The 25,261-nt window shown below is 40.2% G+C and overlaps 1 long non-coding RNA gene across 2 annotated transcripts in view; it reads right to left on the bottom strand.

Annotated features, from left to right (window-relative positions):
- LOC309666536 overlaps positions 1-25,261 on the bottom strand; it is a 347,146-nt gene that overhangs the window by 36,026 nt on the left and 285,859 nt on the right. For both annotated transcript variants that reach the window (XR_014267149.1, XR_014267150.1), the window contains 3 exons: positions 5,644-6,091; positions 2,865-3,842; positions 1,567-2,065 (listed from right to left, as the gene is read on the bottom strand). This is a non-coding gene — a long non-coding RNA (uncharacterized lncRNA). The remainder of the gene's footprint in view (positions 1-1,566; positions 2,066-2,864; positions 3,843-5,643; positions 6,092-25,261) is intronic.

The raw sequence follows: 25,261 nt of genomic DNA, 5'->3' as shown, positions 1-25,261 counted from the left end.
TATAGCTGAATTGTCTCCCCAAAGTACTCAACTGTCTTCATTTCAACTATTAATATTGAGTTATTTTATGAGAAAGTTTAGATCCAGATAGAACTAAAATAGAGCTGATTTCTGTCCACTAATTTGTCTCCATAACAAAGTTACCAAAGCTTTCACATTTCTCTCGTTTTATTTCCATTTCCAGGAAATCATGAAAAGTATGGCACTGGTTCATAGAAGTTTTAGAATATAAATTGAATTTATAGTTAGTAAATGAGTTATGATATAAGCTAATTATAAAGCAAACTGACTTTATAATTTTATTTTTAATCAGGAAGTAAGGTAATCTTATGACCTAAAGTTTGGAGAGAAGAGAAAAAAAATAAAATCCTCCTCCTTAAGTACAATGGTTATAATTTTTATATATATTTTTCTGGTCTTTTATTTCATAAAGATGCTTTTAAATAGTTGCAAACGTACAGGTTTAGACCCTGCTTTTTTCACTTAGTGTTATATATTAAGTGTTTTTCTATGTCAACATATTTAACATATTAAAGGTTGCATAACCCTTTACTATTATAAACAGTGCTGTGATGAATCTTCAACTGTATGGCTCGTTTTACATTTTGGATTAGATTGCTGGAAGTGGAATTACTGGGTCAAAGAGCAAGAAATTTTAATAGCTCTGTGTATTAATAAATTGCTTTCCAAAAGTGTTGTACTAATTTATATTGTAAATGTAATGTAGAAAGTCATCTTTGCCAGCATTGAGTATTATAACTTCTCAAAGTTTGCAAATGATTGTCCCTTATTGTTTGCATTTGTATTTCTATAAAATATTTTAAAGCAGACTCCTTCTGCCTACCATGTGAGTTGACAAGCAGGAAGTATGACAGTCAGTGGATTTCATGATCCTTCTGGTTATAATTAAGTGTTTCCCTATTGCCTACCACAGCAAATTCAAATTCCGAGCTCTTGTCTTCAAAGTCCTGGACCAATCCTCCACCTCCTCTCCTGTCTTGACAGCTCCCTCCCAATGTGTCTCAAAGTTCGCTGAGAAGGATCACCTGGGCTGCTTGGTAAACACACACATGAAGGCTCTGAGCCCCACTGGATGCCCCTGAGTTTGGACCTCTGGGGTGGGGAATCCGTATATTACCCTCTGCATTTGTTTCTTCATGAATCTCCTCGGCTTCCTTTCTTTTATAGACTTTTATGCCAGGAATAGTCAGATTAAATTCAAAACTCATTTAGGAGACTATTTTCCCTAGGAAGTCTGCATAGATTAGGCAAGGAACGAATTCAATATTAGTACTAAAGTGATGAATGATGATGGTTTTTGCCATCTGCAAACATACTTCGTTCTTAACTATGGAAGAAGTAGAGCTATTCCAGTGGGGGACCCAGGTGGCTATATGCTCCTGATCTAAGCAGATTGACTTACCCCCTAGAGGGAGAAAGAGAAAAGTCCATGTGAAGAGAGGGTTAGGTATGCTGGAGACCATTGGTGAGGGTGGGGTGGGGTGGAGTGTGAGGGTCAGCCTTTGAGAAAGTCAAGGCAGCTTGAATGGGAAAGTAGGGACTTACCAGGTCTAGGAGGGTCCCCGATTCTTCAGATCAAGGTAGGGAAATATTTTCTTCATTTCTGTTGTTATGACTATTTCAGTCTCAGGCTGATGAAGCCAAGAAAAAGACCTGTCATGTAGCATAATAATTATAATATTCATAATGTCACAGATAATATTTTTAAGTACGCATAGTGTGCCTGGCATGGTGCTAAGTTCTTTTCATCAGGTATGATTTCATTTTAACCCTCATGCCACCACCTCACGCATGAAGTAGGCACTGATATGATCCTTGCCGTGTTACAGAATAATAAATGATCCTGAAGTCACCTCACAAACATCCAAGTATCTTGGTCCTTTGTTGGCTGTTTTCTTATATGGGATTGTAAATTCCCCAAGGTTGTCAGCCATGTCTTCTATGGTTGACATGGATAGACATGTCTTCCATGTCTTCAAGTACTCACAGGAGGCAGGGCTGGAGATAGAACCCAATCAGGTAGCTGCTCAACATATGAATTGAACTATAATGAAAGAAAAAGAATGATTAAAAGATCTCTTGGGATTTTCTATTAAAAGATTTTTCTTAACAAATTACAAAATGGGTTTCTTCAAAAACCACCATAATTATTTGGGCCTTCCTCCTGCCACCTCCTCCCACCCCTTGCCCAGCAAACCCTTGGAAGTTCCTTTTCCTTTTGGGTCCAGGTTAAAACCGAGCAATTCAAATTATCAACCACTAGGCTTTTATTTTTCCAGACAATTGGCAAAGGCCTCAGAGTCAGTAAACAATATTGTTTCTATTCCCTTGAAGTAAGCACATATTTTAAAATGCAAACTTGGATTCATTTTACGTAGGTCAAATCTTGGTCAAAATGATTGAATGGCTTGATTCCCACCTCTCATGTTGATGAGTGGAGGCCCATCATTGAGCTAAAACATCACACATGCTCAGGTCTTAGAAGGCCCCCAGGAGGCCCAAGTCGGTGTCGGCACAACACATTTTTTTCAGCTTGAATTACGTGTTTGGGCTTAGATTCGTATTTCCTATTAAAGCTACTGGAGGGGAGCAAATGAGTAAGAACTCTGACAAACCCACTTCGCCCCAGCTGGGTGCTGGCAGCCCTTCTCCAGCTCCCATAGACAAAGCATGGCTCTCTCCACCTCCCACCCTCCAAGGCAGAACAGCGCTCTGTGCCTGCTGTTCAAAGCCTCCGTTTCGCAGGTCCAAAATCAGGCTATGGAATAAAACTAGGAAGGTTTTCATGGCTCTGCTATGTATGTCAGAAACTCGGGTAAAAGACTAAGAAAGCCCACACTTACATCCATTCCTAAAGGCTTGAAGGCATCACCGACTTGAAAGGCAGCCAGGGAGACCCTGTCCAGGGTTTGATGCTGATCCTCTTTCTTCTCACTGGACCAGGATGCCGAATGAAGGCTTAAAACACAAAGGAGCCTGGGTTTCCTTCCGTGGACCACAAAAAGACCTGTGCCTTAAAAGAAAATGTAAACGAAGCAAGAGGAAGTTTTAGCCCAGCAAGATGACGTAAAGGCTCCTTTTTCCAGCTCCCAGGAAACCCTGTAAAGGTATGAGAGAGGCTCCCTCCTATGCATTTCTTAAAAGTTGCTGTTCTCCCAGATTATCCCTCTTAGAGCTTGAAACTGAAATGTCTTCCCCCGATGATGACATGACATTGAGCTTCTATTTCTAAAGAAATCCAAAGTGAGCTTGTTACGAATCAGGGTACGATGCTTAGGTAACGCTGCTGACTTTTCCTGCCAAGTCTACCTTAAACCGTATTTTAAGGGCAATTGATTCTAAAGGCATTGATAATGATAAAGAAAAAAGAAAAAGCTATTTTTTAATTGCAAAAGAGGTCCATTATTTTGGGAGCTAGTCAAGTTCTTGGAAGACTTACACCTATGCACCTAGGAGCGGCTGTGACTCCTTCTACTTGGCTCTCTCCTTGTTCCTCCTGGCTCCTTATCAATCTTTATCCACTCCCAGTTTGCGGTTGTTTTATCCCCAGCTAAGAAACAATGCACTTCCATATGCCACACTCCCCAACCCCAGCTCTGACCTTAGAAATGACCCAAAGTTGATCTTGATACTCCGCATACAACCGATGAGAGAAAGTGGCTTTCTAGAGATTGGAATAGCCATAGTAGAATGAGACAACAGTGCCAGAAAAGTTGAATCCTATGTACAAATCTGTCAGCGCGTCCCCTGTAGCACCACGCTGGCAATGCAGTGTGCGAAGGGCATCTGTCAGCAACTTGTAGAAATGCTTTTCAAACCTCCTGTAAATTTCAATAAGAGAAAAATAAACTAATGAACTCCAAACATTAATTTTAATTTAAAAATTTGTTTCTACTTCATTGTTTTGCTCTGTGTTAATTCGTTGAATTTTGGTGTGGAAAGGACGTTAAGAGGACAACTGATGTCCTCTTCCACTTTGTGAATGAGGAAACCAAGCCACCAAGCACTGTCTTATGGTGGCCACAGAACTTACTCATGTCAGAGTTACAACTTGAAGGCCCAATGCTTTGCTAATTTCTATTTTTTATTTTTTAAACAACACCAGAATAGGAGTAAAAGAGAGTTTTTACTCCTATTACAAAACATGATATGTTTAATTTTCAAGATAAATTTATATTTCTGAGTTTTGTATTTCTAAGCCCCCTTTTCCCCCAGATATCTTTTTTCTTCAACATTTTTCTCTGTCTCCTAATACTCTTGGTATCTTCAGCCTTTTAATTTTTCTGATTTTTTCCCCCTGCATTTGATCTTTAATGCCCTTGGTTCTCCCTCTCTCTCTCTCTCTCATCAACTTCTATAATCCATTTGTGTACATCATTTTCCCTCCTCAACATTTTCTTATATCTCATTCCTATTTTCTCTTTATTCTTTTTAAACTTCTTTCTGGAACCTCTACCTCTCCCCCTGCATTCCTTTTCATCTTGTTTCTATCTGTATTCCTTCCTTCTTGAATGCTGTTCTATTAGACCATTTTTAACCCTTTCTTCATTTTTTATCTCCTCCTTTTTTGTCCTGTTTCAACATGACCTCTTTGTTTCACTGCCCTTTCCACACAGCAATGAAGGATATGTGACCGAGTTTGTGTGTGTGTGTGTGTGTGTGTGTGTGCACGCGCGCGTGCACACATGCATTTAGAATTACTTGGGGAAGGGGTGGAGAAAAGGGGAGAAGAGATTGAGGGAGACACCAAAGAATGTGTTCATAGAAGGAGAAATGCTTTGCTTATTCTCTCCCTGGGGACGTTAATCAGAGAGTTTCGTTTCTAATGCCCGTTTAATAAATACAAGTTATGTACATATGTTTCCTATATAAAAGTATCCTGAATCAGTACTGTATGTGTGAAATGTTTCAATTTTCCTAAAACATTCTAAAACTTATTCCAGATCCATTGTACAAATAGTTAAGGAGGAACGGGATTGCTTTCTGAGTTTCATTTGGACCTATTTCAAGTGTAATAAACACATGTTAAGATTATGTTTTGAACATCACAGAAATGTTTACCAACTATTTTGAGACAACTATAAAATTACCATGGTAGCATTGAGTAAAGTTACTTGCTACTTTCTATACAAGAAAAATCTAGATATTTAAGCATAGTATTACTTAAAAAATTAATTTTTTCTGGGCTCTAGACTTTGAGTGAATTTGGTTAATGTATATTATTTAAGAGTACTGCTTTTTAACAAAAGAAATTTGTTTTATTAATCAGAGTACAGTAATAAACATGACTGTGTGTGTGCGCCTTAAGGATTGATGTCTTAAATATTTATAAAGGTTTATCCTATCTATACCATTAGGCACAAAATGTTTTCCTTTGTTGCATAATCACAGTTCCTTACCCAGCTCCATGACTGAGTAATTCAGAGTTGGAAATGAGCCCATGTATAACTGCATACGTCTAAGAATCAAATCTTAACAATGACTGAGGACAATCATGGCACAAAAAGAACTTAAATCAGAAATAATTCAGATAACTCTCGTTCATTTCTTAAGTCTGAAAATTATAAAGCATCCTTAAATACTAATGAATAAAAAAATAAATACATGAACAATAGTAATTACCTTATAATTACAAGACCTCTGCTTAAAATCTTGTAAAAGGATCTTTCCTCACAGACTGCTTTTCGGTCATCTTATATTGGTGAGTTTGCCTGGTGTTCTCCCAGATGACCTGGGTTCAACATCTGCTCCGAGGAAAGATTCTCCTGGCTCAGTAATTAAAATGCAATGATCTTATTACAGTTGGAAAAATGATTTATTCATCTTTATTATACATTGATTTTTGGCATGGCAGAAAACAGGGGAGAGATATTACATGTAATTCCATGGGGCCGGAGATGGGTCTAATATTACCTAATATCTTCAGAACTGACCAGATCAAATTAGACAGTAATCCAGAGTTAGAGAGGCTGACTCACACTTTGAAGAGACGGAACACCGCAGAGGCCATTGAGCACTTGATGAATCAGTGGGATCAGATGGCTTGAAGGAGGGACACTGTTACATACACCTGGAGAGCAGGAATAAAATATATGAATGGTGGGGGAGAAATCAACAGAAACTGACAAAGAAGAAAGATCATCAATGAAATGACACATATGCAAAAAGAACAGAACTGACCTGAAATGCAAAAATAGAATGACCATGTGAGGGAACTATTCTTTCTCTTCTTAGACACAACTGTCTAAGGAGAGACACTATTGTTAAATCATAGTTTGGAAAACTAAACAGTCTGATTTTCTCCTGGCAGAAAGAATATGGGAATGCTGTGCCGCGTTTAATTCATCATTATTCTTTATTAACGAATGAATTTGCTTCTCAATTCCCCACTTTCTTCTAATGCCAAATTCTAAATTAATGCATTTAATTGCCACCCCATCTTAACCTTTTACCTGTATGTAATCAGGTGTATTTATTTTCTAAAATGATTCAGTATTTCTGACCATGGTCTGAAAGTCTATCTTAGTGTTAACGGTACAGAAAATAACATGGCAACAGATTAACAATGTTTTTAATACAAAGGACAATAATACATATAAGAAAAGATGACATTAAAAAATCAGCGATAACTGGGTAGACTGTTCACTTTCATTAAAATGCCTTGAGTCTGTCTGAAAAAAATCAGCTATAATAAATACTTATTAGGTAAATGGAAAAGTCTGTCTCTATAAAATGTTGTGACTCATCATTCTGTTAATCCTAGTTATTCATAATTTTTCTGTTTAAAATAAAATCACATAGAATAAGTCACTAAGTTTTCTCTTTTTGAGAATTATTTTGCATATCCTAGGTTTTTTGCTTTTCATACAAATTTTAGAAATAACATCAGTTTCTATAAGAAATTCTGCTGGGGCTTTTTATTGGAAGCATCACCAATTTAAGTGATAGTTTTACAATAATGAACCTTCTGACCCACCAGTATGGTGCAGGTCTTGGGCATATTTTGTTAAATATATCCCTAAGTATTTAATATTGTCGATGCTGTTATAATTGGTATTTTTTAAATCTCAATTTTCAATTATTTATTGCTAATACATACAAATACAATTGATTGTGTATGTTGACCTGTTATCCTGTGGCTTTGATAAACTCATTTAATTCTAGAATATTTATGGATTCCTAAGCATTTTCTATATGGACCATTATGTCATCTGCAAATAAAGATCGTTTTATGTTCTCCTTTCCCAAAATAAAGGAGAAAAGTTGACATTGATCATTTTAAAAAATTGATTGGAGAATGACATTCTTGACAGACACAGTGTTTACATGTTTAAAAAACAACTCTATTTATAATGGGGAATTTTTGGAGAATAGTGACTGGAAGAAAAACTATCCATCTTTGTTTAACGATGAAGTTTTAAAATTTTTCCTGTGGAATGGTTTTGTGTCTTAGAAAACCACAATGGCTTCTGCTGCTAACAGCTTAAACATGGGGAGAACAGTGTGTTAAGAAAACAATAAAAATAGGTCCACTTGTTCTTGGAGATTTATAAATCATGAAAACAAGGTTATAACAATTAAGGAAAATATAAGAGGGAAAAAGTCAAGACACACAAAGACTGAAAAAGAATGTGAGGAATTGCCTTTGGAAATCAATATATCAATAACTTATTATCTGAAAGAATTTCTTGGTTCTTTCCAGAAATACAGGTCTTATGAAACCAAAACCGAATTCATCAACTTCCCCTCCAAAACCAGGGTTTTTTTGTTTTGTTTTGTTTCTATTTCTCCATTCTCTTTCATCGGAACCACATTTCCCAGTATCCCAAGTGGAAACCAGTTAGTTATCTTTGGTCCCTTCTTCTCCTTCGCTTTTGACATTCTACCCAAGCGCCAAGCCCCAAGCGCCAAGCCCCAAGCCCCATGCATTCTGCCTAAAAATTCTCCCGGCACTCACTGCCTCCCATTTTCCCTTCATGCGGGGCATGGCCGCCTACTCTCCATTCCTCCCAGGGTCATCTGAATGTCAATTACTTATCCCACGGGCAGAGGGCAGAGCGTGCCTCGCACAGTTGCTGGTCAATGGCTCACTCCTTCTCTTTCGTCTCCTCACCTTCTCCAGTTCATGTTAGACCAAGAACCAGGAACACATTCTGCAAACAACTCAAGGACACCATGCCTGTGCTAAACGTCCCACTCCAGGCCCAAGCAGGCTGGTGCTCTCGGCCGGGGTCCCTCTGTCTCTCATGCTACTCTGCCTGCTCACTCTCAAGACCTGCAGTCCCTGGCTCGCCCCTCTTGGGAGGCAGCCCCCAGAACCCCAGCGTTCCCTCCCTGACTCCCCCTCCTCCTCTGGGTTTCTTCATCCATTCCCATCAGTACCTTTCCTGTTGGCATTTAAATTTCCACTGCTATGTATAACTGTAGAAGTTTCATGGGTATAAGTCGGAGACTACGAGGTAACCATAATCCTTTCCATCTCCCAAAGCATCTAGCAGGGCTCATTAAATGCTTATTGAGTGAATAAGTCAGGAAATCAGTAAACACAGTCTCTTTAACACACATCAGGCCTTTTTTTTTTCTAGGCTTTTGGTATTCGCCAAATCAGGATTCTATTAAAATGAAAGGATTTAATTTTTTATTTGCCAAGGCAGGATTCTATTAAAATTAAAGAAACAATTTATGGTTTCAGATTTTTTTGGAGGAGGGAAAAAGGCTTTTGTAACATTTTCAGATAATAAATGACAATGATAATTGTTGACTACTGATCACTATGTGTCAGTCACAGTAAGTATATCAGTTTATTTAATCTTTACAACATTCCTGTAAAAGATTCATATTACTCTCACATTGCAGGTAAATAAACTAAGGATCAGAGAGGGGAAGCAACTTGCCTAGTGTCACACAGCTAGCCTGTTTCAGGACTAGAATTTAGATTTAGGTAAATCTGGCTCTGTCTTCGTCAGACCAGGTTACCTTAACAAAATACCACAGGCTGAGTAGTGTAAACAACATAAATTTATTATCTCACAGTTCTGGAGGCTGGAAGTCTAAGATTTAGGTATCAGCATGGTAGGGTGCTGTTGAGATCTCTCTCTTTGGCTTACAGACAACCCCCTTCTCTCTGTGTCCTCATGTTCCTATTTTATTTTATTTTATTTATTTGTTTATTTTTGGCTGTGTTGGGTCTTCGTTGCTGCGCATGGGCTTTTCTCTAGTTGCAGCGAGCGAGGGCTACTCTTTGTTGTGGTGCACGGGCTTCTCATTGCAGTGGCTTCTCCTGTTGCAGAGCACAGGCTCCAGGCGCTCGGGCTTCTGTAGCTGTGGCTCACGGGCTCTAGAGCACAGACTCAGTAGTTGCGGCACATGGGCTTTGTTGCTCAACAGCATGTGGGATCTTCCCAGACCAGGGCTCGAACCCGTGTCCCCTGCATTGGCAGGCGGATTCTTAACCACTGCGCCACCAGGGAAGCCCTCATATTCCTCTTCTTATAAGGCTACCAATCCTATCAGATTAGGACCCCAATTTATGACTTCATTTAACCTTAATTACTTCTTAAAAAGCTCTATCTCCAAATACAATCACATTATGGGCTAGAGCTCCCATATAGGCATTTGGAAGGGACATAAACATTCAGTCCATAATAGGCTCTAAAGGGATGTGGGGATATGGATTGGGCATTACAAAATGAAATCCAAGAAACTGGCTCCCAGAGATAGATGGTCCCAACCACCAATTCATCACAACTTTCAAACTCCCAGACTTAGCTTCCAGTAATTCAGCATGCCAGGTCACACTAACACCCCAATCCTACCTTCTCAACAGCCAAGGGATTTCAATTTTTAAAAACAGAGTAACAACTCTTAAAATTTTCCAGCCTGTACTGTTCCGGATTTCATGCAGATTTCAGGATGTGAATTTAGGGGATATGTTTGACATTGAGGGACATAGTTAGGTGAGGCTGCACAGAGGCTGGGATGCCCGTGTTCTGTGGGTGGTGACAACACACACCCACCAGCGCTGGCTGGACTCTGCTCTGGTGACACAAAGGCAGTGGAGAAGCAACCCATAAGGATGTATCTAGTTCTAGGCGGCTCCACTCATAAAACTCCAAAATGCGCAAGCAGAGAAGTTTTCTATAAGGCAGGTGAGAGTTGAACTCCTTGGCTGCTGGAATGGGCACCAGGCTTCCCAGGAAAACAAATCCAGTGTTCAGATTCTTCATGAAAACAGTACTGGCATTTCTACCTTAGAGAACTGATACCCTGTGCCAAGCAGGATCCAGACATTCCTGCATGTCTCCCTTCCCGTGCGGTCATCTCTCAATGATTATTGATATTTCAGAAAAGAGAGGCATTTTGGCAATTTCTGTTTTCATTAAAAACACATCTCACAAATAGTTTTGTCCTTATAAAATTTCTCTTCTTTATTTCATCATCATTTTTGTTTTTAAACTTTTCCTACTGTAATTTCTTTGGCTGTTGTGAGGCTTTGGTTTACTTATTTCTTTACTCGGGTGGAAATCACTTACAGTGGTGGTGTTTTACTAGTGTGTTTGCCTCCAAATTCTCTTCTCTCTGCTTCTCTCTAAGACCCTTTCCTGCCCTGCTGCTCTGCATGAAATCTAACAGTATGAACCCAGCATAAAGGTTTTATCCTGACAACTTTTTACTGTTGATTTTTTTTTTTTAAGTGGATTATAGAGAGGCAAAAGGTAAATCTCTTTCCCTCTGTGAGAAGTGGCATGGACATTATTTGATCTAAATTGGAGGATGCTGTAATTCTTCTCCTATAGTTATTAATTCAGTCCATCCAGAGAGAAAATGGGGAGGTGATGTTTCCCAAGCATGCATTACTTAAATATTCACAGTAAAAATAATTGTATAAAAATGACATTAAAATGCTACCTGATAGTTAAGAAAGTACATCTGAAGTTGAAATTACCAAAACTTGTACCCTGCTCCAATTTTTGTAATGGGTAAGATTACTGAGACTCATAAATGAACTGATAACAAGAAGTTCACAGGTATTATATGAAAATGGATGTATTATGCATTTTCCACTGTTTTATTGCTGACTGAGCAGGACTCTGAGAGGCAGCCTCTTTATACTAAGACCTCCCCACGAATGTCACACATTCTTACACGTGACTACTATCTCTGCCAGGAAACTCTTCTTCACCAGCTTAAAATCCTCTTGAAATAACATCTGTTCACTTGGTTTTATTTCCAACTTCTGTGGCAATGGAGAACAGCTAGTCATGAAGGAAAACTTCTATTTTCCTGCATTGCAGACTAACCCAGAAGTCCTTTTACACTGTCACCCTAGAAGAGCTACAGTACGCTTATCCTTCAATAGTCTTTTTGTGTCTGCTGAGCTACTTTCCAAGCTCTCTTAAAGTAGTGATTTCAGACTTGTATACAGTTCCAGTTTTTTCTCTGTAAAGCCTCCTCGAGGACAAGGACTATTCTGACATCCTTATGGTGCACAAAGAAGTGGTTTAAACCTAGGAGAAACAAATATATGTGGGGTGTATGTATTTAATTCAACACTGGTTGTATAGCGCTCACTGGGTGCTTTACAAATATTAACTCCATTAAATCTTATAACAACTCAATGGCATAAATATTATTTTCATCTCCATTCCACAGATGAGGAAATCAAGGTGCAGAGAGGTTAAGAAATCAGCCAAAGGTCACATAAGTTATAAATACCTGAGCCAGGATTCAAACTTTAAAATAAGGAAGTTGCAGACAACAGAGCAGCGTATAAGTTCTTTAAGTATATTATGTTTCCTTGCATGCGTTGTGCACCAAGTGTATAATTTAGATATTATTTAATTTTTTAAATTACTAATTTTGACATCTGCAATAATCTGTAAGCACTTAGCTTTGTTGTTTCAAACCCTGATATAGATGAGGCCAGAGTCAACTTTACTATGACCAATATCAGACACAGAAAAACAGACAAAGCAGCTATCTATTGTACCAATTAAATAATGAGTATGACTTGTTTATCATTACATTTTGTAATTATAGCATTTTTGGTATCAAAATGAGTTTACAAGATGGAATATTAAAAAAGTATACATGCAAAAAAAAAAGAGAGAGAGAGCTATCTGTGTGCCAGACCACCCTCTATGTAATCCCTCTCTGAGTGAGTAAATACACGAAGGCATGGATAGGCCATCCTCTGATAAATTGTTCATAATATTGTACCTGCTTTGATACCAGTAGCTACTCATTGTGAATTTGTTGTGACAAATTGTTTTCTGCCCTAACTATACTGAATCAAGTGTTGCCCATTTTCTGCTTACAATGTGTACTCTTAACAATTCTTGCTTTCAATCTCTCACTCCCTTTTCCTTCTACACTGATTCTCTTTCACATCCAGTTAATTTCAGGGACTTGGCACTCCTTTTCCAGTTTATCACAGTCGTAATATATTTTGGTGTTATATTTTTTTTTTTACCAGATGCTACTTTCTAAAATTACATCATCTGCCACTTTAACAATGCACACACAATTTCACCATCCAAGTGAATGACAAAAATTCTTCTTCAGGGAATATCGATCAGGCTAATTGTTGGCTGTGTCATGCAGTTTTCTACTTGGAGAGGCGATTAGGACATTAGTGTTGTGCCCTTTAAAAATAAACACCTTCAGGGCTTCCCTGGTGGCGCAGTGGTTGAGAATCTGCCTGCCAATGCAGGGGACACGGGTTCGAGCCCTGGTCTGGGAAGATCCCACATGCCGCGGAGCAACTGGGCCCGTGAGCCACAACTACTGAGCCTGCGCGTCTGGAGCCTGTGCTCCGCAACAAGAGAGGCCACGACAGTGAGAGGCCCGCGCACCGCGATGAAGAGTGGCCCCCACTCGCTGCAACTAGAGAAAGCCCTCGCACAGAAACGAAGACCCAACACAGCCAAAAATAAATAAATAAATTAATTAATTAAAAATAAAATAAAATAAAATAAACACCTTCCCAATGCGTGTATTCCACAGGTAATATTTCTAGGATTCAAAGCACACCTTCTAGGAATTTATCTAACTACAAAAATTCCTATATAGCAGGGAGAATATTATTATAGCAACATTAAGTGTGACTAAGAAATATTGTATTTCTTTATTTTTTAAAAAATTAACTAATATGAGGTCCCCATCTGGCCCATTTTTTATTGAAAATCTGTATAGCACAGGGAGCTCAGCTTGGCGCTCTGTGACCACCTAGATGGGTGGTGATGGGGGCGGTGGGTGGGAGGGAGGCTCAAGAGGGAGGGGATGTATGATGTATACATACAGCTGATTCACTTCATTGTACAGCAGCGACTAACACAACATTGTAAAGCAATTATACTCCAATAAAAAAATCCTCTATTTCCAAAAAATAAAATAAAATAAAAAATAAAATCTGTACTCTTAAAGATTCTTGCTTTCAATCTCTCACTCCCTTTTTCTTCTACACTGCTTCTCTTTCACATCCAGTTAATTTCAGGGACTTGGCACTCCTTTTCCAGTTTATCACCATTGTAATGTATTTTGATGTTATATTTGGGAATATAAGCTAGTGGGAAGTTAAGTCTTGGTCACTGTTGGGGCTCCTTCCTCTTCCTTGATAGTCTCATGAGAATCTGGAGGCTTAAGTGGTACCCAGCAGATAGGGGAGGTTGCCTAGTCTTTAATCCATTGTCATCATGGATATCCTCAGCCGTCCATGCCTGTACGCTCCCCTGCAGTCCAGGGGCAGTTTGCTGATGGGCTACGTGTAGAGCACAGAAATGTTTGCCGAGGCTGTTCCTTGGTCCACGCAGGGGATCCAGCCTCCCTAGGTGTGCCTGGCCTTTCCCTCTGAGGTTCTGCCACTTCCCCAGAGACTGATCAGGGTCAAATACGCCCACTAGTTGAAGTATCTGCACACCTTTCTACCTTTCCCAAGCTGGGGAATAATGTCTTCCTCTTTCCTGTCTTCCTATCCTTGGGCACATCCCTCCCTTGCCTTCTAGAGACATTCCATTTCTTCTATGAGTTCAGGTGTTTACAAAAGACAGGGAGAGCCCAAGACTGTAGGCATAGTTGCTCTTAGCAACCAAACTTTCTTTGGACAAAGGGCTGGGGGAGGGAAAATACAGGTAGGAAAAGAACTAAATTACCATCTGAATCAATTATTCTGACATACTTGGTGATAGAGTTCTTGCTGTTAGTTTGCTTCTGCCTTTAAGCCAAGGAGAAAAGACATGTTTGCCATGCAGAGATATCAACATGCGATCTCGCTAGGTGAGCACTATCCACAAAAGCCTAAGAAATTCAGAGGGCAGGGGTTCAGGTACACAGAACTCCTCTCTGGGACTAGCTAGAAAGAGATCTGGCTCATGGGAAAACTTGTTCAGGGAAAAAAATGCGACAGGTTTGAACCAGGAAAGTAAAAGTGTTCAGCCATTTCATTAACGACTCATGGCAGGAAAAAGCAGTAGGAAGGCAGGGGGTGAAAAATCAGACATCATCTCAAAATTGGTGCTTTTGTCCATGCTTAGGGGTAGAAAAGGAAGTAACACTAAAGTGTAATGAAAGTACGTAGGTGTAGTCTCTGTATGGTAAGAGTTGGTGTGTTGGCTGTGCTGCTTTACAGTATAAGCTCCAGGTGGGAAACATCTAGTAGATGCTAATCCACGAAGCTGTCCAGCCTTGGCCTTGAACCATGAAAAGAAGCGGTAACATTTTAATTCCTCAAACTAACTGGTACCCAGCTTTTTATCACACCACTAATCACCCCATTAAATCGGATGTTCTTCCTTATCCTCACCCACTTAAAAATGGAACAATCTTAATCCAGGAGGAAAGGGGTGGTGGTTTGGAGGTGGGTATGTTGTATGACACACCATGATGGGGGTTCTGTAGGAAGGGGAGACCTAGAGCCACCTGGTGAGAGAGGGTATTTTTATGGGATATACAAAATCCAGTACTGTGATCTGAAAGAAACAGTAATGGGACGTTGAGGTTACTTTTTCCATCAAAGTTTTCAAGGACTTCAAGCCAAGTTCTGTGAAAAATAAGGTATAGATTTTTGTTGTCTACTTCCTTCACCTAAAAGGTTAGTGAAAAGACACATGTAGCATTACTGCTATATTCCATTAAATTTAAGTTAAATCATTATTCTATGTTCCACTAAAGAGAAAAATTACCATCAATTAAACTGACACACTATTTTCTTACCATTTAACATTTGTATATTATTGAAAACTATTTCGAGACTCATTTGAGGTATAGATTTCATTATATATCATACTTTTCGGTTCCTGTGTCTTTCTATGTGCATACTAAAACTTCAGTGCCAATTCATGGAGTAATCTTTTTGAAGACATTTTAAAAAACAACTAAACTCAACCTTTTTTAGCATCACCCATACACATAACTCCAGGAAATGATAACAACATGAACAGCTATGACCAAGTATGAACACGCACAGGCTGAGCAATTATGTCAAAACCACGGCCTGATTAACAGCGACTGTAAGGTGCATCCCAGTTAAAAAGGTGAAAAGTTTGCATCTCACAATCAGTGAAATACAGCATTTGGGGATGAATAAAGCTTCCCTTTGCAGACAGTTTGGGTGTGTTTGCATAACTATCCATTTTTCCCCTAAGGATATGCTGCCCTTTGAATAAGATCTTGTGCCAGACCTTCATGTTTAAGATGATGCTATCATCCATCATGAACTTGGAGTTGCTTTTCTAGTTGGGGGAGTGCAATAGTGATTCATGGACACTCTATACTCAGCCCCCTTGCCTAGAAATGACCTTGGCTCAGTAAGTGTATTTTATTCCACACAATTCCAAATGCAGAATTTGGATGTGTCCTTGAAACCTGAGAAACCTTTACCCAGCTCCACACCTAAGTTACAATCTGAAGATGAAGTTGGCTCCTTGACTTAAGATTTCTGATCCGATCTTGCAAGCAGTTCTTAAAAGCTTCCACAGTTTGGATATCTAAAAGGAGCCAAGTTTGGAGGTGGGGTTTAAATGCTAAGGACAGCCTAATTGGTATCAATCAAAAACATAGAAATTTGGTTATTTCCAAGAGGAATCAAAGAGAGAGAAGGTACAGAAGAGACAGAGGTATTCTGTGAGGTGGCACAGTCAGTGGGAAAGTCCTAGTGATGTGACAGCTAAGAGGTTTTGGGGAACAAGAATACCGATTATTCAATATTAATATAAAACACTCCATTTGTCCAAACTCTCCATACCACCTGCTACGCACACAAAGATCTCATAAAGGGGATGTGTGTGATACGGAAAAGAAAACCAAACATTGTCTGGTTTCCATAGTTAAGAAAACCTAGTACCTAATAGTATGAAGGAAAATCCCTAACCTGAATTGATTCCATGGAACCAAGAGCTCAGAGTCAAGAGTGAGCATGAAAACAAAAGTCTCTAACATAGTCTCAACTATCCTGGGGAAGGCCTTACAGATTCCCTCTAAGTCATAGAATGAAGGTGTAGAAAGAAAACTACATTCATTCTTTTCCTTAGTTTACATGCCAGCTTATCCCCAGGTGGCATCTGGGTTCCACGCAGTACAGCTCTGATGCCTGGCCAGGGAAGGCAGGTGAACAGGTGAACAGTGAACAGGTGAGGAAGGCAAAGGAAGGCAACGGGTCTGAGCCTAACCAAGAAGTCGGCTACCAAGGACTTACACGGGTCTGAGGGTCTTGTTGCTCCTCGGGAACCAACTATGAACAAGGAAGAGTGAAAAACAGAGGACTCAGATGGTAAAAATAAAAAGAATGTGTGTTGTTAGAAAAATTATCACATCCTGGATAGCTACCCTCTTAGTATTCTCTTTGTAGGCTCCAGCCTCTTGGCCCCTGGCCTCTGGGTTACCCTACCTTCACTTCTTTCTTCCAGTTTTACTCAGTCGACCATAGATGCTCTGCGGGCACCAGATCAGATCGTGGGGTGACCTGGCCAACATTTGATACAACACTTGGGCTTCCTTTCAAGGTGTCTCACTCTGTGTTTTAATCAAGGATCCCCTTTTATTTTCCCTAGAGCAGGACCTTTCACTGGATCTTGGCCATTGTCTTTCTTCCTGAAGCATCTGGCTGTAATCCTCCATTTTCATGATCAACAAAGCTAACTTGTGACCAGAGTTATGAGTCCCCTCACTGCCAGTTCTCGATAGCCTGCAGCAAAGAACGCCAAAGCAGCCTGCCACCAGCTACCTGCCCAGGTAATGCTGGAGCTGAGCCATTCAGGCTCCAAAGGATACTACTCTTTGCTAGAGAACTAAGTGAGCACCGAGGAAAACAAACAGACAGAAACAAGGGTAAGTCCCACACCTGCTCTAGTCAGGAGCACTCGGGAGCATGTCCTAGAGGAGCCTAAAAGGGCTCCCTGGGTAAGACTAGCTCCTCATCAATAGACGGGAGTCATGAAAACAAAAATGCTCAGGGGAGAAAGTGAACCTGGAGTAGGGAGAAGCATAACCAAGCCTCGTTCCCATTCACACCATCCTCCAGCCACTTCTTAACCTTTTTGAGCAGGCATCCTAAGGCAATTTTTGAGCACAGGCTTCATATATAAATATTTACTTGTTTATCATATATGTGTGTGAGTGTGCGTGAGACAGAGAGATGAAAGACATAGGGGTTAATGTAGCATGAAGAAAATAAACATTAAAATATCTTGATAATCATGATGGCTTCATACTTTAAGCTAATGTCTCAAGATACAATGTCCGCTCATGGCAGAGATCATCATTAATGTGAACACCTATAAATCCACATTTCAGATAGTTTTCTTGGTAATTTTACATTTCTTCACCTTCCTGTCAGATCTGATTAGCTAATTGGTTCTTTGCTTTCCTTCCTGAAAGGACTAATGCAGAACTGGAGCAGGGTGCTAAGCATGGGGTAAGGGACGGCTCTGCTGTCTTCTTGTGGTCTGCTTGCATATTGCATTATGATGGCATTCATCTTACCGTTTCTTCACAAGAATCTTTTTCAGCCTCTTGACCATTCTGTGAGAATTGGTTGGGTTCAAACTTTGTAGTAAAAGTGCACACCTGCCTTCCCTAGGAAACCCTGCTCACAGCAGCATGGCAGACTGAGCAGGGAAGCAATGCCAGTACATGCACTAAACACTAACAGTGCTTCATTACTTTCCTCATTTTTAGATTAAAACAACGGATGAGTAGCGGTCCTAACACTTTCTTCCTGCACCCCTGTGGATTGTTTGTTTAACCCACTGGCATGTTACATCCGAATTTGGAGACTACCATCTAAATGACTGAATTAATCTAATATGTAAACATTTGAGGAGTTGAAAATAGCTCAAGTTTAAGAGTTGGACCCATTTTTTTTCTTACTCTCGATTTAATGCAAATGTGAGGCAGGGTAGGGAGGATTTTTTGGGGGAAAAAAAACCTAAAATTATGCCCTTATATATTTTTAAATCTTTAAAAATGTACTATTAAATCATTCCAGTCATTCTGTGATGCCAGCTTTAGACTGAAGACAATGAAAACTCTTCCAAAAGGAACAAAACAATAATTGCTAGCGGCACACAACGAGGCAGTCAGTGGCTATGTGATCCATCATAAATCCCGAGAGCCAGAAAATGTGCCTGATGTTGGATAATGATGATGAAGTGTATCCAAGAACATAAATAAAATGGACTGTGTTATTTTAAGGGAAAGACTGTCATTCCCTCCTCTCAAAAGTAGGAAAAATTATATTTCTTAATATAGTGAAACATTCAGAAACCTTCCAGTTTACATAACCACTCAGATAATAGGCTGGACGACTTCTCACCTGTGACCATACACCTCCTTACTCCTAATATCTTGATTCATATTAGAATAAAGATACTCCCTCTCTAAAGAGTGCACTGCTAAGATAGAGCATTATAAATATAATATTTTTATTGACGTTCAAGTCAGATTCCTTTTACTTGTTGGCTTCTATGGAAGGCTGAAAACCACTACTCTGATGACCCAGAGTGACAACTTCAGATAGTTATAGTACAGCCCCTTCCTGAAAGCAGAAATTCACTACTTCTGTTTAGCTCTGAATCTTTGTACAATTCCACGAAGACTTCCTCAGCTGGATGAAACCTTCATAAATAAGACATTTTCCCATATACTTCATGTGTCAAATTTTGGCTGGGACTTCATAAGGCAAGGGCTCCATGGTGTTACTTTATCAGGTCCCTCAACCTCTGAGTCGCAATGATTGTATGCTTGCTAATAGCACATCCCTTAAGTCAAGAATGAGAATGGATTCCCACTGCCCCAAACATACCCCTCCTGGTTGTGTAAGGAGGGAAGAGAAAAGGGCAGAGTGAGAATAACCAGTCTGAGACTCCCTCAGAAAATAATACATGTTAATAGTAATCACACTGCCACCCACATTCAGTTGGCCAGGACTCATTCGTGTGAATACAACCTAATTGCAATGGAAGCTGTTAAGTGCAACCTTCCCCTATGTCTAGAAAAGGAACTGTGTAGTGGACGCAGCATGGTCTCGGTCAAGTATGTCATAGATCCTCGACCACAAGAGTAATCAGAGGATGCACATCCAAACAACAGTAAGAAACCATTTCCTCTCATCAGATTGTCAAGAATTAGACAGTCAAAAAAAAAAAAAAAAAAAAAAGAATTAGACAGTCAAATAATACAAAGGTGAATGAAAATAGGAACCATCACAGACCACTGGTGGATGTCTGCACTTATTCCGGCAGAGACTCTCAGAGCAATAAGTGCACATGAATACGCACGTATCCTAGGACCCAGCGATTCTATTCTTGAGCACATGCCCTGTGATAACTTTCACGCAGATGCCCATGGAGACTTGTATAAAGATGTTCTCCACTGAGTTATGGATGAAAATCATGGCAATCAAAAACTCCATCAATAAGGAAATGAATAAGTGGAGCTTGTTTTCAATCAACAGAATACTATGCAGTGATCAGAAGCACTGATAAATATAAATTTTCCTTTTACTCTTTTTATTTTGCACTATAGAAAACAACAACAACCAGTAACATATTGCTTTTCTTCACATTCATATGAAGAAATAACCTACAGACAAAAAGAAGTAGTACCACATTGTGAAACCTGCAAATTCCAGAAGTGGACAGCTTGAAGACCACACCTGGGGGTGGGGAAGAAAATAAATGTCACAAGAGACAAGACGTGCATTTAAAAGATGGCAAGCTGGGGAAATGACCATTGTCAATGCCACTGACCCAGATTGTAGGTGCCCTTTTTCTCCTGGCATCCACGGCCACCACCTCAAAGGGATGGTTTTTCATCTGAAGAACTCTTTTCAAATGACACAAGAGTTGCTTTGAGGAGCAATGCAAAGATGTAGCTATTTTTGAGATATTTATATAGATAAATAGATCTCAAAAACATAAGTGAAAGAAGTAAAACTGAATGAGATTTGTAGCAAATATTCTTTATGTAAATTTTTAAAAACATAATCATACTATGTTGTTCAAGGATACACATTTTACAGAAATAAATGGAATTTGCAAGGACATACACAAGAATGGGTGCTTATGAGGTTGGAGGGGAATAGGATGAGGACAGAAAATAATATAAACCAAAAAAAGAGAAGGGCATACACGATTCAATACTTATAAGTGTGGCACCAGCTGAAGAATCTGATCAACCAAATTCTGGTCCTCTGGGGCGTGGCTCCATCCCCTCTATGTAAGCGCCCCGGGAACCACGGGAGAAATTTGGATTAGGGGTAATATTTTATGATCCTTTCTTCTACTTCTGAATCACATTTAAATCATATGTGTTTGGCCTTAGCTTCCTCACATTCCTTGAATACGATTCTGATAATAGTTCAAGAAGCAGGAGAGCTGAGGGGACCACCGGGTAATCTGGTCCGATCTTCATTTCACAGATAAGGAAACTGAGACTACAAGCAGTCAGGGAATCTTCAAGACCTCCTTTCAGTTTCTTGGCTTCTCTTTATATGTGAATTTTGCTTAAATTCATTTGAGGAATTTGTTTCCTTTTCTAAATACTATCTTTCCTCTCTGCAGGGTTGCTCCAAATTCAGAAAAACAAACAAACAAACAAACAAACAAAACCAGGGGGCTGAAGAGGATTCAAACCAAAACTATTTTAAGTGTAAGAATCTAGGCAGATAATAAAAACATGTTTCTCAACTCATTTCAATTGTGCGCATCTGCATTTATTTGTTCTCAGATTTTGTACATTCTGTGGGTGGTAGCCCAGAAAGGAACACACGGAGACATTTGCTTGGGGACCGTACCACGTAAAGAGCATTACCACGGTGGACAGGAATGTGCAAGCCAAAACCCAGCGCAGGTCAGAATCCAGATCCACAGTCAGTTGATGCCCTGGAAGGGTCCATGGCTTGCCTGTATCCTTTCCCTGTTGAAGGTCACGTGCTTCTTCACAGATGCAAAGATCTTTAGTAATACTTTCAATTAACTACTGCTCTGTGTCCTGGTTACAATCATGTACTGCCAAGTTACTGTTCGGGCAACAGTTAATTATCAGCTGTCTCTACTAGCTCACGGTAAACATATTACAGTGTTTCATCACTCATGTTTTATTTAATTTCACTTGTCATCAAGGTCCTTGATTGGAGCTCGGTGATTTGGTCGAAGAGAGGTGATTTCTATTCCCGTTGAAAACTGCTTGTCATTCATTTCATGCCCTGCTCCCAAGGCAAGGATGCTCCTCTCTCCCCCATGGGGCCAGGTCTGGCGCTCCCTCTGGCAACTCCGAGAAGGAGCCGGGGCCATGGATTGTAATTGCGATGGGATGGCAAGAGGCTAAATGAGAGACACATGGCGTTGCGGGTGGTATCATCTGTCTTCAGTTTATAATGACATTTCCAGTGTGGATTACTAACAAGAAGACCCCAGGACCACTGCCCAAACTTCATATGTGAAGAATTAGTGAGCTCCCACATAGGTTTTGTGAACAATGAAGAAAACTCTAATGATGAGATACAGTTTTTCATGGAGATGTTTGTGCTGTGCCGGATGCTCTGGCGATGATACAGAGCCCCCATCTTCAACACACAGAAACACATGCGAGCACATACACACACTGAGACGCGCCGGCTGATTTTCTCAGCGCACTGATCGCAAGCCTCCGGGTCAGCCCCGTAGTGAAGCCAGTGGAATAACCTGGAATCAGCCCCAGCTCTGACGCTCAGGTGAGTGGAGAGGTGTAAGAATGATCCTCCACTGTGAAATGTGTCAGGCAGACAAACGCACCCCTGCATGCCCCGTTCCTCTCTAACATGGACAAGTCACAGGCAAAAATACGCTTCCTCCAAAGGAAAACCACCCCCTCCAATGCCCACCAGGTCGTAGCCTGTGGGCTGGGTTCCCAGCCAGAAAGGGCAGCGTTTACCCCTGACTGTAGAAGGAGCTCAGAAAGGAACTTCCCATCCAAAGAACTTGCCTGACCCATGAGGTTCTTCAGTACAATTTGAGGGCTTCCATTTTCGGTGGCAGCAAGTAAATAAATAAATAAAAGTAAACAATGGGACACGAATGTCATAAAGTCAGTAAGTATAGCATGTCCTTAAAACATTTATTTGCCCCAAATCTCTACATCTATTATTTTCCCCCCTCTCAAATATTAGACATCAATAGCCAGCATTATTTGGAGCTGATTCTAATTTTCTAAGAGTATTGGAAACAAACCTTAGCTACTTAGCCCAGGATTATCTGTTTCTGTACATAAGAGAGAAAGAAAGAACTCCAGTTGCAAAACAGTTAATAAGAGGACTTCTTGTTATTAAAGAAACAACACATTAATAATAACCATGTCTTTCATTTGTAAAGGTATAATTTTGTAAGGAATAATCTATAAAATAAATGATCATATTGATCAGCAAGGGCCACCAGTCATTCTAGGTGCCCTGAGCAACTATCAGTACCAGGCAAAGCTGGGAAAGGAAAAGGAGGTGCGTTAGACATGGCTCTTGCCCCTGAGAAGCTCACAGCGTACTTTAGGAGCAGATGCACACAAAAATATTGGCATAGTAACAAAAGCACCATAAATGGCAAAATGATCAGAGGACTACAGAAGCCCAGACAAGGGAATATAGAGTCTCATGTAAGTATATACATGTCCCAAATATGTGTGTTAGAATAATTGCCAAAACTTAGTGGAAGAAGCATAGTTTTTATAATCAAATTCTTTTTTATCTCTTAGTAAATGGCTTTGAGCAAATCGTTTGGGTGAGTAGTCAACGTGAATGTGGACACTGGCATTGATCATAAACTTCATGAGGGCAAGAATGAGGCAGTCTTACCGCTGCAAGCGCTCTGAGCATCTGCTGAAGCTGTGCTATCAGAGTTGTGGCATTTACTAGCAGTGTGCCCCTGGGCAAGCCATGTGGGAGCGAAGGGTCTGAGACTTCTCGTCAGGTGCTCTCCAAGGACCCTCACAGCTCTAAGGATGCTATGACATGCATAGAAGCACTTGCCTCCAGGGACCTCCCTCACAAGGAAAGGCTGAACAGGCTCCAAGCACCCAAAGGCCCCTCCCTTACGTTGTCCTTTCACGTTTGTCACTCTCTCCCTTTGGTCTAGAGGTCGGTTCTTACCACAGCTGGCATTCCATAAGTGAATGTCCAAGACTGGAAACACATCCTGAAGCACCATTTTCCACAAACTGTTGCTTGAAACACAGGTGATCCCTTGAAAAAAGATCAAATAAGACTAGGAGATGCAACAGCCACTCACAGGCACACTAACGTATTAAAGGACTGGAGAAATTCTTCTGCAACACCCGCCCCCCTTTTCTTAACGTATTTTTTCCTAATCCATAATATCACTTAGAGATGATGGTCCATACATATTAAGGTAGATTCAGGTGATTCTCAGAGGAATCCTGATTCTCGGGCAAGGTTCATAAAATTCAATAAGGTATAAGGATGTGACAGGTTACTCTCGGGACCATTTCTAAAGAATAAGAAGGATGTGTTTGCAAAAATAGCCCCAATTCTTCACTCTGCCCTGAATCCAAACTCTTTACAGTGTGACTTTCCAGCTCCTCCTATTTAAAGGGTAGAGTCTACTTCCCCACCTTTGGAGACTGGAATAGCTTTATGACTTGCTCTGGCCAATTAAACAGAGGAGAAGGGACCTGGTACCAACTGCAAGCCTAGGCTTTAAAAAAAACTTGCATTCCATCGCAGGCTTCCTTGGAAACCTGTCATCAGTCTTCAAATGACCCTGGGCTAGGCTTCTGGGTGATGAAAGATAAGGTGGCCCAGTCACCACCATCACTCCAACCAAGAGCCAGCCAATCACTGGACATGTAAATGAGACCATCCTAGACTGAGCCAATCCCCACTGAGGTACCAGCTGGCCACAGATGACTGAGTAAGCCCTGCTTCCTGGGTCACTTGAACTGGCCCAGGTCAGTGGAACGACCCAGCTGACTCACGAACTTGTGAGCATTAAAAAATGGTAGTGGTTTTAAACCATTATTTTGAGGTGCTCCACTACATAGCAATTCAATAATTGACACACAAGGTGAAACCCCTGTTTACTCCCATGGACAAAAATGGAACGCTGAAAAACATAGGATGATTATACATTATAATATACCACTGAAGCAGAGAAGGAAAACTGGTTCTAACAAAAATTATAAGCATTTCCAAGGCAGGGGTTAGGTCTTATTCACCTTTGTATCCCTTATACCAAACACAATGCTGTTCACATAGAGTGATCAATAAATGATTTTGAGGAATAAGGGCTTGGTAAATTGTCAGTGTACCTGACAGCCAACTCTATATATCAGGAGCAGTGAATTATGTATCACAGTTTGAGAAAGAATATACAAAAGAAGCATACCTAAAAACAAGGAGAAATGATACTGATGGCAGACAGTTGGAAATTAGTAGTTTTCCTGATGTGAACTCCTGTTTCTCATGCTCCTGGGATTATAGGCAGGCGGCCCTTGCAGCGTTTGCACCCCGGGTTTAACATCTGTGCGAATGTGGCAAAAGAAAAAGGCAGCGTGGATGACTTCCTGAACTGTTCTCCCTGACATTCACAGATATGTTTTCTTGGATGATTCCAGTTCACAGGTGCACTGGCCACACACTAATTGAAAGAATTATTTTCTTAACATTCAGTGTCATCTGCAAAGGCTTTTGTGAAGAGCAGAATTGTTTCAACCAGCTGCTAGGAGCTGTTTTTATTAATTTTTTAAAAAATCAAACAAT

The sequence above is a fragment of the Balaenoptera physalus genome, assembly GCF_965194825.1.
Source record: "Balaenoptera physalus genome assembly, chromosome: 9".
NCBI lineage: Eukaryota > Metazoa > Chordata > Mammalia > Artiodactyla > Balaenopteridae > Balaenoptera > Balaenoptera physalus.
The sequence above is the reverse complement of the archived record's forward strand: the minus strand, read 5'-3'. Positions and strand labels throughout refer to the sequence as shown.